The sequence below is a fragment of the Triticum urartu genome, chromosome 4A, assembly GCF_056163025.1.
Source record: "Triticum urartu cultivar PI428250 chromosome 4A, HENAU_Tu73, whole genome shotgun sequence".
Taxonomy (NCBI): domain Eukaryota; kingdom Viridiplantae; phylum Streptophyta; class Magnoliopsida; order Poales; family Poaceae; genus Triticum; species Triticum urartu.
Window position 1 is genome coordinate 227856964 of NC_141876.1, and position 13963 is coordinate 227870926.

The following is a 13963-nucleotide window of genomic DNA, read 5'->3' on the forward strand; positions in this document are numbered from 1 at the left end:
TGTTGTGACTCTGCCAGTTCTACCCTTCTGCATGGGTTATCCGGAAAAAATATGTTGAACTTTTTTGACATACTAAATCTATGCATCCACAACTCAGAAAACCATATATTCCTTTGAGTTGTCCCTCTTTAGTTGTATTCCGATCTCTGTTTATCAATTGATAGTCAAGAGTATGCGTGCATTCATTCGTCGAAGCCTATTATTCTGGTAGTCCGTGAAGCCATTCTATTCCGGAATGATTAGGAGAAACAAATTCCGGTACGTTATCCATTTCTAGGATTGGGTCGAAGTAGTAGTATCCCACAGATCAAAATGCCAATCCAGCTTTTGTTCTGTTCTACCCTGGAGCATTACCATCTTATGTCAAGATGTCATGGGAATTTTACATCGTCTTATGAATTCTTGATGTAGTGATACTCCTCGCCATCATCATTCATTTCTTGGTTCCGGGTTGTTGCAACCGGAATGCCGACAAGTGAACTATGATGTGTGAAATGAATACTCATAACAATTGTGTTGCTTGGCACTTAATGGACGATAACTTCATTCCTAGCATTTGGTTATCGAATCATCATTCTATGATTGATCGTGCTATTTGTCCATATTTCCTGGTGCACTCTTCGATCAATGAGTTAGGATCACGTCCATCCCTTGCTTAGTTGATCGCATCAACTTGCCTCAAAAGCAAGATTGTTCTCGAGCTTAGTAGCATATCGGTGGTTCGTGATTTTTTTGAATATCCTCTCGAAAGTATCACCAGGTTGTTCCCTGACTGTTATGTCTAGCTAGTGATCAAGTTTGTTTCTTGTAACCACCCCTTCTCCAAGAATCTGTGTTGGATACTCCTGAACTAGTCGGATAAGCTAAATAATAACTTGAAGAGTTGGAAGATAAAAGCTTTATCTGACTCAGTTCATCCCAAAGGGGTATCCTTGAGTGTGTGTGTGCGTGTTAAAGAAAGATGATATCCTCATTGATTGATCCTCGTGATTAGTTGCCGGTGTTATTGTCTTATCCAATCTTTGATTTGAGTGTAGGCTATTGTCAAATCAAAATAGAACCAACAATATTCATAATGTTGTCTTACTCGTGGTCGATCCCTTGAGCACACACCGTTACATCTTTTGGTCTGACCAATACTATCACATTGTTCACATAATGGTGGATGTCCAGTGATATGAAATTCCGATGAGTTGCTATTGAGCCCATCAGCAACATTTTTGTCTCCTCCATGATTCATGTTGAACATCAAGCTAGTGTTGTAAACTTTTGTAAGCATTCTCTTCATGTTCCGTTCATGAAGCCTATGTTTGGATGAAATAAGTGACTTCCTCCAATTCATGTGCATTTGATGCAAGTTGCCGTCGTGAATTTGAGAAAGTCAATGTTGCTTCCTATGGAATCATCCCAAGCTAGTCATGCATATGTGCGAAGTATTCTGTGGTTTGCAGACATGCAACCTTCATTCTATATGTATTCCCTAGCACCCCAAGGCACTGATTTATTTGCCCAAGGAAAAGGAGTTTGTTGTGTTAATTCTAGATCATGCACAAGACTCCGATATCCTCGATGATGGTTCCTGACCAGAACTCGGTAGTGTTTTGTTGTAAGATGATTATATGGTCATGCTTGTTTGGGACAGCGTGCTCACATATGTGTAGCAAAACCAGCTCATGTTTTGGAGCTTACTACCATAGTCCATTTCCCGAGAATCTCACAACGTTATCCAGTCGACATGTGTTGCAAACTTTCCTTTTCAGGCACGTGGATGTCTGAAATATCCCTTTACCAACCAGATCTGAATCTCATGCAGATATGATGGTTGGAACATTCCCAATATTTGCATGTTGTCCCCATCTTGCACCAACATTGTACCAAATCCCCATGGGCTGCCCTTCTCAGTAACTGTTGTGCAGGATCATCTTCAAAAGTGGACCTACCATGGGTCCCATCCATTTCGAATGATAATCAAATATCATCCATTGTGTTGTCTTCAACAAGGTAGTCCACATCATCCATTCTAGTCCGGGTATGCCATTCCTTTGAACTCCGCCAAACGATTGTTGGTGAATTGCCTTAGCCTGGTATGAAGAGTTTTAGTGATCCTTGTATCAAAAGTAATTATTTATGCCACCTCAGGGAATAATCCTATGAGTCACCTTCCCTATGAGTTACCTGCCCGCTACTCTGAAACCATGCACCATCTTACCTAAGCATGGAATTGTTGCCTACCAAATTGAACCTCCATCATCTGGCCTCCCATCCCTCTTGATGTGTGTTTGGACGCATCGGCTCAAGAGGTGTTCTATGTCTGATTCCATGAGTTGATCGTCAGTTGCTTGATCTTCGAGAAGATCGATTCTTCTAGAGTTTGCCCTTTCTTCTCGTTGTCATGTTGGATGGAGTTCTCAGAGCAAGTCGTCGAGAAAAAGATGATGATCGAATCCATGTTCTTATGAAGTGCAACCTGGATCATGGAAATAGCGTTAGCTTTGTGATCCCTCTGTCTTCTTACCTCGCGTCTTGAATCTCGGGACGAGATTCTTGTTTAGTGGGGGTTAGTTGTCACATCCCTAGTTCTGGTAAAGCTTAGTGCTAGCATCTTGTGTTCCATCGTGTTTAAGTTTCAATTAAACTTGAAGTGGGGAATGACCAAACCCTAGCACCAAATGATTGCAAATAGGCTCCAATAAAATCATTTTCAATGAACCCAAAATGCCTTTGAAAATGTTCATGATTTTTTATAAAGGTGAAAACCTCTACCAAAAATGATGAACATATTTCTAGGTCATTCCTGGATTTTTGAATTAAATTTGTATTTGACTTTGGGCATTTAAACGCTATAAATAGTTTATATGCTCAAATAATGTTGGAACTATTTGTGGGTCACTGAAATAATTCAGAAAGTGCTCATGAATATTTTCAGGATTTATAAAATTTATTTGGTTTTCAAAAATAAATCAAAAGCAAATTACAATATTGGAAAACATAAAGAAATAAAAGAGAGAGAGAAGGACTACCTGGCCACCTATTGTAGCCGGCCCAGCTGGCTGGCCCAACCCACCTGGTTCCTCATGTCATCTTCCTCCTGCCAGTAGGAGCAACTGTGTGCTTGCACGCGCGCGGCCAAGAAGGCCAGCTCCTCCCTGCCTGCCTACCCCCTCCCCAATGCGTCTGGATGACGCCACGCGACCCCCCAGACCCGCCTGGCTCTCCATCTCTCTCCCTCGAGCTCCCCCCTCTGCTCTCTCCCTCCCACGCAACCGAGCGCGCCGTCGCCACTATTCGCTGCCACCACGTCATAGCCACTGCCTTGCCTCGTCTTCATGCCTCAAGCTCCGTCTCCTCGCGCTGAAGCTCTCTGCCGAGCCGCCCGACACCGGGAGCTCCGTTGCCACGCCATCACCACCGTCTTCATGCTACAGCCGGCGATCGCCGTCGCTCAATTCGTGGCAACGAGGACACCCCCGAGCTTGCCAACCCCTTCGTTCGATCCGATGTGAGCTCCTGCATCGATCACCCCTCTCCCTTGGATCTTTTCCTCCCGCTAACACTGTTTCCCGTCGCGGCCGAGAGCTTAGCTCCGCCAGCCATGTCGCCGTCGTGGCCACCATCACCTAGAGCTGCAAACGAGCACACAGACGTCCTCAACACAACGCCAGAAGCCCAAAACCCCTCTAGCTGCTCCTGCCATGCACCGCAGCACCATACCCGACCCGCCCGAACTCCGGCCGCCGCCGCGAGCTCGTTTCCGGTGAACTATGTCCACCCCAGCTGCTGCCGCTTGCTACAATGAATGCGGGAGAGCACCTGCTCCAATCTATGCCTCTCCTCCGTCCATTTGGTCGTCGGAGCACGAATCCCACGCTACCTCGTCGCGTCTGGTCGTCGCCGGCGTTTAAACGCCGGTGGTTTCACCCGCTGACCAGGAATTTGATCCCCCTGGGTCATTGACATGTGGCCCCAGCCCAACTAACTTTGGATTAAGTTTATAACTAAACTTCATTAACCAACTGACACACTGACTAGTGGGCCCAGGCTCCACTGATGGTTTAGTTAGTATTCATTTAACGCTAATTAACCTTGTTAATTAGTGGTTACACTAACACGCGGGTCCCACTGGTCAGGTTTGACCTGGACCAGCCCTGTTGACCGCTGACATCATAGTGACGTCATGCTCACGCATTAATTCTTTTTTGGAATTTAAATAAATCTTAAATGGTTTATTTATTTCATAAAATGTTATGAACTTCTAAAAATCATATAAAATCAACCGTAACTCCAAATGAAATAAGTTATGTACAAAATATTATCAGAAAAATCCAATCTATCCCTCTGTACCTTTTTCATGCATTTTAGAACAATTTATGGCTGTTGTTTAGGACATGTCATATAAAGGGCATTTAAACTTTCACATATGGAGTTTGAATTTGAACCTTGGGTTCAAACCAACTTTATTTAACTTGTTGCTAGCTACATTAGCTCAAATCACAGCGTTTTGCCATGTCATAATCATGCATCATATTGTCGCATTGCATTGATTGTGTTCCTTCTCTGTTTGTTGGTGTTGTTCCCTCTCAGTAGATGTTGATCTGACGATTTTTTCGATAACACCGATGAAGAGTTATATCATCTTCAGAAGTGCCAGGCAAGCAAAACCACCTTGTTCATTCTGATACAATCCCACTCTCTCGCTCCTGGTCTCTTTTACAGCATTAGGACAATAATGATTCAACTGTTACATGCTGCGGTAGTTGAAACCCTTTCCTCTGCATGATCTGTCATTGCCATAGTAAATAGACGAAACCCACTAGCCTGAGTAGTAGTTGTTTGAGCCCTGATGTGCCTACTCATTCATGCCTGTTGTCATGATTGCTACTGCTTAGAGTTGATTCAGGTCCGATACATCGGGGATGAATTGCAATGGTGATGAACATGTCCTACTGTGTGTGAGCCAAGTGTGTGAACACCTTTTGGTGAAGGTAGCTGTGAGAGGCCATGTAGGAGTACATGGTGGGTTGTCTCATTGAAACTGTCCTCAGGAACTGAGTTCTGTGTTTGTGATCCATGAACAGCTACTACCACATGTTGGGCCCTGAAATATGACCTCGCTCGACTTATTAACCCCCTTGTCCTCTGTCCAGGAGTTGCAAGTAGTTTCTGGTGTTTGTAGTATGCTGGATGCCGTGCACTGTGCTGACCCGAGGGGTAGGCTATCATGCGGTAGGCACGTGGCCCGGTGTACCGAGTCGCCCGTTCGGTGCCTCGGGAACCCTGCACACATCGTTCGGGGCCGTAAGTGGAAACATTGGCCGGACTCCATTCAGATGGAACCTGAATAGACGATAAACCTGGACTAGGGACTTGTGTGGTTAGTCAGGTCGTGGTCTACACCCACGTCGGCTTTCGCTTGAAGTCTGCCGAGCACATGTCGTGTGTAGACGCTAAATGCTGGAAACATGTGTGAAGAAGTACACCCCTGCAGGTTTATAAAATTTCTATTCAAATAGCCGCGTCCATGGTAAAGGACCTCTTCGTTGCCTATACAGTTCATAGACAAGTGAAAGTGGATACTCTAAAATGTGCAAGATAAGCGTGAGTGCTATGGATGGCATTCTCGTAGGGAGACGGGAGCGGGTCCATAGTGGTTTATTGATTGGTGAATGTGTGGACTCGTGTGCGCCACCTCAAAAGAGTTACATGCATACGTAGTTCAGGATACCAACTGAGTCAAAGCTGGCTTGCAGATGTTAAACTCCACCACCCCCTTTGTTGATACTGATGCATATGTAGCTAGTTCTGATGTAAGTTTTACTGGGTACATTTGTACTCATGTTTGCTTAATTTATGTTTTTGTAGAGAGACTTCAGTCTCACTAGTAGTTCCGCGTGGACTTCGATGTTTAGCTTGTTACCTCCGCTACGGTCTTGTGCCCTCGGCTGTGTCTTGTAGATAGTCAGGCTTCTCAGCCTTTTTCATTTGTAGTTGTCTGTACTCAGACAAGTTAAGCTTCTGCATGTGCTTGTTGCTTGTATGACTTGAATGTTGGGTCTTCAGACCCATGTTTGTAATATCTGGCTCCTCGGAGCCTGATGAATAAATACTTTGAGTCATAGAGTTATGCTATGATGCCATGTTGTATTTGCACATATCGAGCATATTGTGTGTATGTTATTGAAATGTTTGGTATGTGTGGGATCCGACAACGTAGTTGTTTATTCTTGGTAGCCTCCCTTATGGGGAAATGTCTACTGGTGCTTCCACTGAGCCATGGTAGCTTGCTACTACTCCGGAACACTTAGGCTGGCCGGCATGTGTCCTTCTTCATTCCTGTGTCCGTCCCTTCGGTGAAATGTCATGCGGTATCTACCGGAGTCCTGTTAGCCTGCTACAGCCTGGATTCTCCGGAGTCCTGTTAGCCCAGCTGCTACAGCCCGGATTCACTCGCTAATGACCGACATGTTCGTTGCTGGGTAATGTATGCATGTCCCTGTAAGTTAGTGCCACTTTGGATTCCTAACTAGTCATGTCGGCCCGGGTTCTTTCACATATGGATGCTAGCGACACTATCATATACGTGAGCCAAAAGGCGCAAATGGTCCCGGGCCAGGTAAGGTGGCACCCGTGGGAATACCGTGCGTGAGGCCGCAAAGTGATATGATGTGTTACATGCTAGATCGGTGTGACCTAGGATCGGGGTCCTGATAGAGGCCATGGACGCTCGCGTTCCTGACCTTGAAGCAGGCCGCCGCCGCGGCTTCTTGGCTCCTCTGGCCTTTTGTGTTGCTTCATTTTGGATGCGCCAAGCTCCTCTTTCGGACCCGTCAAGTGTACAACAACTCGTGTGCGACTACGTGCATTTGTCAAGTACCCTGGAACCACCGATGCCTCCAAACCTCGAGTCCAACAACCACCCCGAGGATTCACCAAGACTGTCAAGATCGAGACTGCCCTGAACCATGTCGTATTGCCGGATCGTCAAGACCGTTTCAAGACACCAAGTACCACGTCCCCCGGAGCCCTCGGATCCGTCAACTTCGACCACAACATGTGTACGACTACCGTCGCCGAAGACTGTCAAGTCAACCACTACCACCGCTATCGATTCAACAAGACAACGTGTACCACTACTTACACTACGACCCTGCCGAGAATGTCTACTTCCCCTACACCATATTGAACTCGTTGTGCCCCGAAAATGCACGCTTCAAAGGTATAATGCCGAGACGACCACCCGTGGACCATATGCATATGATGTGTGTATGAGATGGTTGCATGTATCTGTTGCTCCCTGCACATGATCTATCGCTTGCACGTTCCTCATTGTTTGCTATGCGGTCGATCCGTGGGAACCCGGTAACCGGGATCATCCCACCATCTCTAGCATGTTCCGCACATCCGCACACTTGCTCTTTTGCACCGGTATCTCAATGAGTTGTCTGATCATCGAAATGTTTCTGTAGCACCATTTCCGTTGTCGTTGCCGTGGCACCTCTTTTGTTCCGCCACGGTGACAAGTGCTTCATAACATGCTCACTCCAACTTTTCCTAAAATTGCATAAACCTTGAATTTCTCATCCGCATCATGGTAACAACATTTTAAATGTTTAAAATTGTTGTTTGCATTAAACTACTAAATGACATGTGAGGATTTACGGAAATTATTGTTTGTTGTTTCCGGCCTCACTTAAACTTGCCTAGATAGGTAGTTCAATTATTTTTCACCTCTTGCCATGTTAACCAACATTTAATCTTGTCTTGTTCATAAACAAGAGTGAACTAAATAATTGAATGTGGCGCTTCGTCAATACGCAACTCGCTGCATATTGAACTCCACTTAATTTGTAGTGTTGTTTGTTGCACTTTGCCATGCCATGAATCATTAAACTGGACATGCATCATACTTGGTTGTGCATGATGATAGGTTTATGTGTTGTTTGTTTATTATGTCATTTTCCTCTTTCCGGTTGCGCTTCTCCTTGATAGTTCCAGTTACGTTGCGAGTGTGAGGATTCATTCGACTATGCCTGTTCGTCTACTTCATGGATTCGATCTTCTTCCTAGCGGGATTTCAGGAAAGATGACCGTTACCCTGGATCTCACTACTATCTTTGCTATGCTAGTTGTCTCAATGCTATCGCTATGTCGCACTACCCACCACTTGTTTATCAAGCCTCCCAAATTGCCATGAGAAGCCTTTAACCTTTTTCACCATCCCGGCAAACCGTTGTTTGGCTAAGTTACCGCTTTTCTCAGCCCCTCTTATAGCGTTGCTAGTTGCAAGTACAGTTGCAGGTTGTTCAATGTCGCGAGATGGCTATCATGGGATATCACAATATCTCTTATTTAATTAATGCATCTATATACTTGGTAAAGGGTGGAAGGCTTAGCCTTTTGCTTGGTGTTTTGTTCCACTCTTGCCGCCCTAGTTTCCGTCATACCAGTGTTATGTTCCTTGATTTTGCGACCCTAACACGGTGAGGGTTTATGGGCCCCTCTTGATAGTTCGCTTTGAATAAAAATCCTCCAGCAAGGCCCAACATTTGTTTTACCATTTTCCTAATAACAACTAAAAACTTGCATACGGACCGGTGAAGGAAATATGCTAGAATTGTTATTTATATTTCCGTATATCATGATAAATGTTTTTTTTCATGCTAGAATTGTATTAATCGGAAACTTAGTACATCTATGAATACATAGACAAACAGAGTGTCACTAGTATCACTACAAAAAAAACACACATCCGTGACATTTTGGGCCGAACGAAATTTTTTCCTGTCAAACTTATGACACTTCTATGACAATAATTGTGACAAAACATGGTATCATCATAGATGTGGTGGGGTCCTACTTCCATGATAAAAAATCATGACAGAAAATGGGCTTTTCGTCCTAGGCGGGCCGGAGACGCAGTTGCATGACATTCTTTGGGACGTCCATGACGGAAAAAACCATGGTAGAAGCGAGGGCGAGGAAAATATCGGGGTGTTCCCGGTTACAGTGGGTGGTCGGGGCCGAGCGATGCGCGTTTCTCTCATGCACGCACGTGAGTGGGTGCGAGGTGTCGGGCTCTAACTGAACCCTAGCGAGGCGTCGGGGTCTAACTGAACACGAGCGATTGCACTGCAGGCTACGCGTTTCTGAACCCGAGCGATCGATCGATGGCTGTTAACTGAACCTGATCGAGCGATTCCTTCGCTATTGCTACTAACTGAAGCCGATCGATGCTGCCTCTGGATGAACAATAAGCATTGCTGGGGGGGTTTGGATGAACAGTTCCTGGTGGGGGTGGATGAATAGGACCCCGTGTTGTTGCCTCTGGATGAACAGTGAGCGTTGCTGGGTGGTTTGGATGAACAGTTCCCGATAGGGGTGGATGAACACGACCCCGTGGTGTTGCCTCTGGATGAACAGGACCCCGATCGATCGAGCCAGTTGGTGCTGGATGAACAGGACCACCCCGTGGAGGGCAGGATGAACAGTAGGCGGGGGAGGGCTGGATGAACAATAGCCCGTGGAGGGGTGGTTGAAGAAGAGCCCGTGGAGAGGGTTGGTTGAACAGTAGCCAGTGGAGTAGCATGCGCTGGAGGCTGGATGATGTCGACAGTGGATGAAAAGTAGCTCGTGGAGGCTGGAGGGGGTCGAAGGTGGAGATGAACATATCCCGTGGAGTCCTATTTTGTGGTACGCCACACCCCTCCTGATGAACAGGACACCTGTTTCGACCGTAGCGCTCCAACACAAGTCCGTTTCCTCCGTTTTGCGGTACGCCACACCCCTCTCGATCAATAGGACCCCTGTTTCGACCATAGGAGGTCTGTTTCCTCCGTTTTGCGGTACGCCAAACCCCTCCCGATGAACAAGATCCCGTTTCGACCGTGGTCGGTCGAAGACAAGGCCGTTTCCTCCGTTCTGCGGTACGCCAGGCATCGTTTCCATCGGCTGTTCCGTCCAAGCCCTCTCGATGAACATGACAACGCATTCCGTTCCGACCCAGCCGGTTGGCTCCCCATGAACACGACGAGGACGCAGTTTCTTCGTTCCGACCCAGCCATGTACACGAGCCCTGGCCATACGTATGCGCGAGTAGGCGTTCGAGACCCTGCACGTATGTACGTATGTGGCCATATTTTTTTTCTTGCACACTTGCCGATGTACGTATGTGTACGTGCTACATGCGCGCCTCTACTATGACACGTGCGCGCCTCTACATCGACCAGTTTGTACATACACGTTCACGACCAGAATGACAATGCTACGTACGCTTCGACCAGGTGGGTCCCGACTGTCAGGCACTTCCTTGCCTGCGAAGATGTAGCTGGTGGGTCCCAGCAGTCAGGGGGCGAATCATTTTTTTGCCCAGACGCACTTCCTTGCGTGCGAAGATGTAGCTGGGGGGTCCCAGCAGTCAGGGGAAATGATTTTTTCACGAAATACGGTGGCCCGTCCGGTGGGTCCCCACTGTCAGGTGGAGGAATAATTATTTTATGCTTAATAAGGAGACACTTCCTTGCTGCGGCCGGAAGGATATAATATGATAGGATGAAACAACGAATGAATTAATATGATAACCATGGAAGAGAGATCTTGAACGAACCACTGTAAGAATTGAAGAGGAACGAATAAAACATGAGAAAACACCGGGAAGGATCAGAAAATAAACGAAGATGCTTGAGAGAATTTAGATCCATGAGAACAAAGAGATTATGAGCTGATTAGAGGATCCTTGATCTAAGAACCGGTATGACAGAGACTGATAACTGAAAGCTGAGAATGAATAAACCTGAATTGATGGACTCCAGATAGGTGAAAGGAATTCTCACAATCAAAACAATTATGAGAGGATGGCAACAAGCTAGAATCACGCATCTCTGAGAGAACGAATAAGATAAGGAGGAAAAAACTCTTCTTCGGTCTTCAAAATCTGAGAATTACGACGAGAAACACCACCAAATTGTTGAGATACTCCGGGATGAAAATTATAAAGGTGGAATGAACGATGAAAAGAATTTGAAAGATCTTGGAGAAAGACATTTGACTGATGATAATTCATTCTTACGTCAACTTTGAAAAGAATTTGAAAAGCTCCAAGAAAATTTGAAGAGTGAGGTAAGATCCTGGGAAAAGACCTGTGGGTTAGGGCCCACTCAAAAGAAACACCATAGAATGATTTAAAAGAAAGAATGCACTTGTTGAATTAAAAGGCTTGAATGAGAGAACGTTCTCGAAGATATTGAACAACTGCAGAGCGGAAACACGAATCTTTGAGATATCTTGAGCACTCCAGAACAATTGAATAGCGAGAAATGACTGAATATGAGGTGCACCGGCAAGAGAAGGTATTTCAAACGAGGAAAGGATATGATCAACCAAGCTTGAATTGGTTCCACCGGAGAAGAAAAAGAATTAAGAATGATGAACGTGTAGAGCATCTTCACGAGAACCACCGGGTAAGAATATTGACGAAACAGAATGGGGAGACTTCATATCCAATAAAAGGATACTTGATTAAGAAATCTGATTCCTTGAAGAAAAAGGGGTGGGAGGGTGGGAAAAACAAAGGCAACTTGGAGACGGAAGAAATGAACACCGTTGAGAAGAATTGATACTTGATCTTGCAGATGTTGAAATGAACGGATCCACTTGAAGAGAGACACGCCGGTTGAAAAAGGATTGACATGACAATCTCGATTATCAAGAAGGATTAGTATTCACATAGGAGTATGAGAACACCGTTTAGGAAAGGTATGGAATCAACATTTGACCTCGAAGCAACTCGAATACCACAACTCAAAACAAAACAAAGGATTTGCTTGTAGAATAAGCCGGAACAAACATATGATAGAGATTTCATCCAAAGTTTTCGTGGTGGGGCCTACACGGGCTCGATCGTACAACACCATCACGTACAAGGCAGTGCACATGGCATACGAAGCGTCCCCGAGTCGGCATAGCCAAGGACTCTTTAAGACACAATGAGATCACTGTAAAACCAACCGTGGATAGGCGGACCACTAGACGTCGAACCCCAATTTCATATCATACATCTGTCGGAAAGATATCCTAAGGGCTACTTGAATTCCCACTTAAAAACTCCTGAAACTTTCCGGTTATGCAATCAGGTGTTGGGGATACAGGGGAAGCATAATATCTCACCCAAAACTAACAAATCCTACATCCAGCTGTATCCATCCTTCAACACATAACCAAGAAGACTTTGGAAATTGTTTACCTCAACCTTCGAAAAGCATCCTTTATACGAGTTATGGCAAAACTCCCAAACTCCCGCCCCAGTACTGGGTGGCGTCGAGGTTATCTCACCAATAACTGCATAAAAGAGATTTTCGATGTCGGTGAACTCAGGTATTCCAGAACTGCAACGATAAAATTGTGACGACAACACCTCGGAGCTCAACTCCCTGGGACACTGCCACAACCCCTAAATGTCAGGAGGCACCAAGAACAATGTTCTCATCACAAAACCATCGGAACAATTCCAAGATACCCGCGTGATCCTAAAATTTTTTTAGTGAAATTTGAGAAGAGAAGAGTCAAAACTCTACGTCAGGATGCCTCACCAGAGCGACGAAGGGACTGAGGAGTAAAAAGAATCCTACTCTCCGATATATATAATCCTAAATGACTCAAAACATTTTTCTAGACTCAACAACGCCAGCGATTCGATCAAGCAGGGGGCTCCTAGTATCTCAACAATTTGGTGGTGTTTCTCATCGTCATTCTCAGATTTTGAAGACCGAAGAAGAGTTTTACCTCCATATCTTATCCGTTCTCTCAGAGATTCGTGGTTCCAGTCGAGCCCATCCTCTCATAATTTTTTCGATTGTCAGAATTCTTTTCACCTATCCGGAGCAATGCAAGATTCTTTTCAATTTGTTTCTTCGGAGCCCATCATTTCGGAAGACTTATCCATTCTCAGACTTCAGTTATCACTCTCCAAATCTTACCGGTGCTGCATTCAAATATCCTCTAATCAGCTCGTGATCTCTTCGTTCTCATGGATCTAAATTTCCCTCAAGTATCTTCTTTCGTTCTCTAATTTTCCCGGTGGTTCTTCATCTTTTATTCGTTCATTTTCAATTCTTACGGTGGTTCGTTCAAGAGTTCTCTTCCTTGGTTATCATATCAATTCATTTGTACTTTCCAAATGCTAACGGTGGTTCGTTGAAGTCTTTTCTCAAGTTTGTGCTATATCTATCTTAATCCTTTCTACGAATATAAGTAGTATGTCAAATCCATTGCTTGTTATCAATTTAATTGGTGAAGGATACGCATAACGTAATTCTTATTCGTGTTTCATCCAAGTGATCAATTCCTTATTCCGGAAGCTCATCAAATTCTTGGCTTAAATTGTTTCATCTTTTCTTTTCCCGGAATTCCAACCTCTTTCAATTTTATCACCACGGAGATTCATCTAAATCGTTAAAGGATTCACCTTGTGTTTTCAACTTCTCTTTCCTTTCGTTTGATCATTCTTTTGTTTACCGGAGTTCTTCATGAAGGTTCTGCATGATGGTTCATAAAGGATTTAATTCCTTTTCGAAGTGTTCATCAAGATTCTTTTCAGAGGAGCTCAAGCATTCTTCATCTTGCAATCCAGAGTGCAATTCTTTCTACCGTATCATTGGAGGTGGTATTATGTCACTCTTTGATAATTTGAGTTCATGTTAAAGGATTCACATGTTGTTAAGAATGAGGTATTCTAAATCCATCAACCTCTTCGTTGGAGTTATCTTGGGTTATATTTCACCTAAAGCCGTCTCTAAGGATCGTTGCTATTTATGTTGCTTATAAGTGACCCAAGTTCTTCATTTATCCCCCCGGCGAAATAGTCTAGTCTCTTTGTTTATATCAATCCAATCTGTTGTTTCCGGTAGTGGCAGAATTTCACCTCATAGTTTTGAGATGTTCTCCATAATCCCACTACAAGCTTACTCTTTTC